The sequence below is a fragment of the Antechinus flavipes genome, chromosome 1 (assembly GCF_016432865.1).
Source record: "Antechinus flavipes isolate AdamAnt ecotype Samford, QLD, Australia chromosome 1, AdamAnt_v2, whole genome shotgun sequence".
NCBI classification, from domain to species: domain Eukaryota; kingdom Metazoa; phylum Chordata; class Mammalia; order Dasyuromorphia; family Dasyuridae; genus Antechinus; species Antechinus flavipes.
Window position 1 is genome coordinate 711,751,078 of NC_067398.1, and position 6,088 is coordinate 711,757,165.

A 6,088-nucleotide genomic window follows, 5' to 3' on the forward strand; every position below is an offset into this window, starting at 1 on the left:
GAAATACTAATTGTACCAGAAGCATATTTCAGGCATTTCTAAGACTTGAGTCTACTGGAATTTCATTGGTACATTCACATAGCCAGCAGGTGTCAGAGATGGGCATCTTCCTATCTTTCAGGCTCTATCTCTGCCCATTGCACAACACTGCCTTTCACTGTGTTTCTAAATAAGTTTAAAAGACCTTGAAAGGTCTAATTATGAAGAAACTCACAGGGCAAGGCAGTAAGAAAGATCATTATTAATAGAGGTGTGAACTTATTTGTTTGCTTATTTTGTCTGGGATAGAGAAGAAAGTGACAGAGGAAAGTGGCACTAAAAAAAACAAAAAAACAAACAAACAAACAAAAACTCTCTTTAGATCTCTAAGAGAAGAACATTCATGATTATTTCATTCTGCGTGGTTAATTTATACATGAGAAAGCTGGTCAAAGTTCCAAAGGTAGAAGATAACAGAGTTGGTTTTGAATACAGGGCATTAATTTATTAATCAAATTCAATAAATATGTCTAAGTCCCTTCTATCTGCTAGGCATTGTAGGTAAAAATAAGGAGACCCCTTCCACCAAAGAGTCAACATTATCCTAAGGGTTGAAATATGTATAAAATATAGGCAAGTAAGCAATTACAAAGTAAATACCAACCAGTAAAAAGTCATTTCATAAAGGAGAAATTGTAATATCTGGGAGGAGCTAGAAAGACCTTGAAATAGGAGTTGCACCTAATTGAGATGGATTCAGAAAGAAATGAAGGACTTTAGGAAGTAGAAAGGAATCAGGGATGCATAGCAGACATAGAAGCCCACCTGTGCAAAGGTATGGGGGTGGGGAGAGGACTGGAAAGTAGATCAATTTGACTAGAATGTCAAGGAATTATAGCAATGTAATGTGAAGGTTCTGGAAAAGTAAGTGGAACTTTCAATGTTAATTTAAAATGGGTTGTTTTGTTGGAAGGGGTTTAATCCTAGTTGCAATAGGGAACCGCTGAAGATTTTTGAGTCAAGGGAGAGAGGTGATATAGTTAGGGAAGCAGGAAAACCATTTGATGGGTGATTAGGGCTGTGTGAACAAAGTGCTATAAAATATATGGTGAATCCAGACTCTAGAAGACTTATTGGGTAACTAATTAAAAGGAAGGGGGTAAAAATATTAGGAAGGTCACATGTGATCTCAAGGATGTGTGGCTTGGTGATTGGAAATATATGGTTCCTTCAGCAGAAATTTTGATGTTGGAAAGATGAATGTTTGAGAGAAAACAAGAATTCCATTTGGAAAATGTTGAATAGGAGATGCTGCTAGGCTGTGTCCATCAGGCAGTTGATTATGTAGCACCTGAGTTCAGCAGAGAAGTTTGAAATGGGGTTAATAGATAAAGGAAATTAGTGAATACATGAGAGCTAATGCAATCACCAAGGGAGGGGGTATTGAAAGATAAAAGAAAGAAGAGGGTAGAAATGTGAAGGGTAGTCTCCTTTAATGGAAGAAAAAACCTTACAGCCAGTAAGAAAGGAAAGTCCAGAAGGAGAGGTGTGATGACTGCATATTTTAAAATCAGCCAGAGTTAGGAATTCAGGTTAAGGGAAAATCTTCAATCTTTATTCTTTTTGAGATGAAGAAGGATTAGCAATGTGAGCAGTGCGACAGGAACCAATAGTCTCTTTCGCCTCTCTATCTGACCCTCTGCCTCCACCCACCAAAATCATCATTTCCTATACAACAAATCAGGACTTGCACAAAGAGTGAGTGGGGGCCGTTCTTTCTCCAAGCATATATATTAATAAAGTATGGTCCAATTACTATTTAGCCTCATGTGCTTGGGACCTCAGTGCATCAACTTGAGCTTCAGCCCATTACAGAGAGGGGATGGTTGGCAGTGTTGAAAGCTCCAAAGAAGTCAAGTAGAATGTTGATTGAGGGTTAGTCTATTGAAACTCAGTTTTAGCAGGTAATGTTTTTCGAGAGCTGGGTCAATTATGTTAGGAGTCAAAAGCTAGATTTCAAGAATCATTAGAAGAAACTGAGTCTATTTAGTCTGGAGATAAGATGATTTGGGAGTACAAAGGAGCTGAAGAGTGAGGATTGCAATCTTTTGATCTCTTTGGCCTCCTTTGCTCACACTTTTCATGTATGTATTGGTCATTATGTATTGGTCATTTTGAGCTACTCCTTTTTGTAATTTTGACATGGATTTGTGATGATCAAAAGAAATTATGAATATAAAACATGTGGTAAAAGCAAAGCATGAGACTTCTGGTTAAGATGTTATCATGAAATGTACTGGAGAAGCCCAGCATTCTCACAAACACAACAGCAGAGACCTTAAAGACCAGCAGATGGAACAGTGATCAAGGAGACCAAAGATAAACATTACTAACCTCCTTCCCCGGGGAATAAAGAAAGAGCTGAGGAGTTGTATTTCTTCCAAGCTCCGGAAGAAAAGGTAACATGAGATCAGGACGGGAGGGTGGAGTGTTTCCCTTCTACATTGGGAATTTTAAGGATCTCTCTCAAGAGGGGAGAGAATGCTCCAAAAAGGAAGTCTACTGGGAATCTTCTGTGACATAATTAACATCAGAAACAACAGCGTTAGAGCCATCACCTATAACTAATGAGACAATATTACCAAGGGCTCAGCACACAGTAGGTATTTATTAAATGTTTCTTTGCTTCTTTTTCCCTTCTCTCTTGGAGACCGGAGATGTAAAAAGTAAAAGTAGCAACATTTAGACTGGGTTTCTTTTGATTTCTTTTTGTCTTTTTATTTGTTGTTTTGTTTTATTGTGGATCTTCACTCTAGAGCAGTGGTTCTCAAAGTCTGGTCCAGAGCATCCTGGGAATCTCTGAAATCCTTTCAGAGAATCTAAAATTCATAATTAGTTTTTATTTTTAATGTGATCAATATCTATAACCATAAACCACATAAACAAAAACTCTTTGTACAGATCCTCAATCATTTTTAATAAAATAAAGATATTGAGAACAAAAGTTTGAGGACCACGGCTCTAGAGGCTATTTACAATACAAAACACCCTTGATATATGGGAACTAGCAATCCCAGACTTATTTCAGCTGAAGGAGACTGTCAGCCAATTCTAGGTGTATTCTTTATATTCTGTTAAAGACTGAAACTGCTGCTGAGTCTAAATTCATTTCCCATAAACATCTCTGGTCACTTTGTCCTCTTCATTCCTCATGTTCCTTTGTTTCAGACAGGAGTTTTCCACAGGATTACCCTGAGAGTTACACACAAAAGTGTGGACCTTTCCTTGCAGCTGGGACCCCAAGCCAACCTGCTCCATCTCAACTCATTGTTAGAATTTTCTCTCTAACCAGAAACATGTCCATTGGTTATTCTTGTGCATCTCAAAATACACCGCCAAGGACAGAATTAGGATGAAACTGGGCATTGAAATCTGTCCCACCAGAACAAGAATCTAACCTGCTGCAATTCTCTAATGGTCACATTTATGGTAAATAAGCAAATTAAGCACCTCTATGATGGAAAAGATGTGACTTAGGGGAAGGAGAAATGATCCTCTAAGTGGAAGCAAGAAGAGTCTTGCCCAGGATCATACATTTTGGTAGTTAGCAAGGCAGGATTCTTACCTAGAGTTCCCTGATTCCAAATGCAGATCTTTTCTCAGGAGACCAGACTTTTGAGTTTTAGTCCTGGCCTCCCTGCTCATTAGGTTGCTACTCATGGTCAAATCTCTGAATCTTTCTGGCTTTAGCCCTTGTCAGATGGAAAAAAAAAGATTATTTATGCTATCTACCTCACAAGATTGTGGGGAGAAAAGCACACTTTTAAGGTTTAAAGTACTCTGGAAATGTGAATTCTAAACCACTCCACAGAAGAGACAACGGCTGTTGCTGGAAAGAAGCCCACAAGTGAAATGGATTCCAAAGCTTAAGCAAAACCTGGTGTTTCTATAAGAATTCATTATGAGATTGTGAGTCCTCATACCTCTCTCTCTCTTTCTATATCTCTCTGTCACTCTGTTTCTCTCTGTCTTTCTCTCTCTCACATTGTCTTTCTGTCTTTCTTTTTCACTTTGTCTCTGCCTGTCTCTCTGTCTCTGTCTCTGTCTCTGTCTCTCTCTCTCTCTCTCTGTCTTTCTCTCTGTGTCTCTTTCTCTCTCTCTGTCTCTCTGTCTCTCTCTCTCTGTCTGTCTCTCTCTGTCTCTTTATTCCATTCATCATGTTACTGGTCCTCCTAAAACTTTAGGTGAAGATAATTAGGGATGAGGTGATCATCCCCTTTTCACAGATTGGAAAACTGAGGCAGAAATTTAGATAAAAAGGAAAATGGATGGTTGGAATTGTCATTTAGAAGAAGGGTCAAACTTGTTCTGTTTGGCCCCAGAGATAGATCTAATAGCATTGGGCAGAAGTTAGATTTCATTGTAAGGAAAATTGAACGAGCAATTAATTCTACTTCTCAAAGTGGAATGTTCTGCCTTAGAGGATAAGTGGACTCTCCTTCTCCAGAAGCAACATCTGGATGATCTTCTTCTGGCTGGGTTACTGATTGGGATAGGGGGGAGGTTGGAAGAGGGAAAGGAATCCATGGACCATTTGAACTAAAGGGCTTCAGAGGGCCTGCCCTTGGGAGATTGATTGTCAGAGGCTGATCATCCTGGTTCTTGTGAAGGACTTGACTATTGACCATCCCATGGTTCCAACAAGAACCTTTGTTTCTGAATCATTGACTGCCTACAGGAAAGCTGGCCTCCTCCCCCTTTAGACACATTCACCCCAGGCCTCAAGGATCCCTGGTCTATTCTTTCCTCCACCTCCATTGCACTCTCTAGAGCTTCTATTCAATTGTTAATAAGATGTTCTTCCTCTGAGGCCCATAACCTTCCTTAGGGAATGACTTTGTATTGATTTATCTGTGTTTGTGACATTTTCTTCAAGAAAAATAGAACTTCCCTTAGGTCAGGAACTGTTTGTTCTATTTTGTTTCCTTACCCACAATGCTTAATAGGTAGGAAGCTGGAATCACCGCATATTGTATGAAACCTTAAAATCTCTTCCATATTTATCATCCCATGTTCTTGGTTATCAGTCCCTTGTTTGATATACTTTGTTCTAAGTTCTATTATAACTATCACATTTCCTGGTCATTGTTCTGTGTTCATCCCTCTGGGGCCCATTTCACTTCTTGCCTCTTCCGACTCTGACCCTCTTTTCTAAAGTTTATTCTTTTTCTGACATTCTCTATTAGAATCTAAGAACCCTCTCAGCTCTGACATTCTCTAATCTAAGATCCTTCCTCTGATGTTCCACATTATAAAATACCTCCTCTGACTTTTCCTGTTGTAAGGTCTCTCTCAGCTGACAATCTGTGTTCCAACGTCACTTCAATTTGTGACATTCTCTGTTCTAAGGCCTTTTTTAGCCCTGACTGTTTTAAGACCCCTCCCAGCTCTGACATCCCCCATTCTAAGATCCTTCTCAGCTTACATTCATTGTTCCAAGGTTACTTCCAGCTGTGACATTCCATGTTCTAAGATCCCTCCAAACTGGCATTCTATATTCTAAGATCACTTGCAGCTGGGCCATTCCCTGTTTTAAGGCCTCTTCCACCTCTGACATTCTCTGTTCTAAGTCCTCTCCAAGTAGATTCTAGATTCCAAGGTCATTTCTAACTGTGACATCCCCTGTTCTAAGTCCCTTCCCAGATTCTAGGTCACTAGCTGTGACATTCTATGTTCTCAGATCCCTCCTCTGCCATTCCCTGTTCCAAGGCCCCTCCTAGCCTGCCATGCCCTGTTCTAAGGCCCCTCCTAGCCTGACATTCCCTGTTCTAAGACCCCTCCAACCTGACATTTTAGGTTCCAAGATCACTTCTAATTGTGACATCCCCTGTTCTAAGTCCCTTCCCAGATTCTATGTTTCTAGGTCACTTCCAGCTGTGACATTCTATATTCTCAAGATCCCTCCTCTTCCATTCCCTGTTCTAAGACTCCTCCTAGCCCTGACATTCCCTGTTCTAAGGCCCCTCCTAGCCCTGACATTCCCTGTTCTAAGGCCCCTCCTAGCCCTGACATTCCCTGTTCTAAGGCCCCTCCCGTCCATGCCATTTCC